A 626-nucleotide genomic window follows, 5' to 3' on the forward strand; every position below is an offset into this window, starting at 1 on the left:
GGCGATGTGGGCGCAGGTATTGCCGTCGTTCGTGCAGGCCATCATCAGACCGGCGTGCCTTTGTAAAAAGAGTTGCGCCACTTCGATGTAGTTATTCATGACCGCAGCGTGAATCGGCTTTTGTCCCTGGTCGTCTGTGGCATCTATGCATGCGCCCAGTTTCAATAATAGCTTGCAGACTTCCAACTGACCCGCTCCCGCTGCCATGTGAAGAGGAGTCTGCTTCCTCAGTGTGAGCACGTCTATCTCGGCTCTATGGTCCTGTACGAGGAATTGTACTAAATGCGTGTAACCATTCATGGCAGCTAGGTGCAGAGCAGTGTTTCCCACGTATGATTTGGAGTTTATAAAGGCCTTGTTTGCCAACAACGCATCGCAGACTTGAAGGTAGCCGTGGTCGGCGGCTAGATGAAGAGCGGATCTACCTTCGAGATCGAACACGTCGACTCGTCCGTGATTGGCGAGGATAGTGGTTACCATTTGCATATGACCTCGATGAGCGGCAATCAGCAGCGGCGTCCAACCCACGGCATTCTGCCGGTTCAAGACCTTTTGCATTTCCGTAGCTGACATGCGACTGATCATCTCCGTCAGAACCTCGTTGTTGCCGGCGAGTGCACAGTGGT

The 626-nt window shown here is 53.0% G+C and overlaps 1 protein-coding gene across 1 annotated transcript in view; it reads left to right on the forward strand.

Moving 5' to 3' along the window:
• Nucleotides 1-626, forward strand: part of LOC105453086 — a 10,543-nt gene that overhangs the window by 1,516 nt on the left and 8,401 nt on the right. The gene's annotated exons all lie outside the window — the stretch shown is intronic.

Source organism: Wasmannia auropunctata, unplaced genomic scaffold, assembly GCF_000956235.1.
Source record: "Wasmannia auropunctata unplaced genomic scaffold, wasmannia.A_1.0 LD336019.1, whole genome shotgun sequence".
Taxonomy (NCBI): domain Eukaryota; kingdom Metazoa; phylum Arthropoda; class Insecta; order Hymenoptera; family Formicidae; genus Wasmannia; species Wasmannia auropunctata.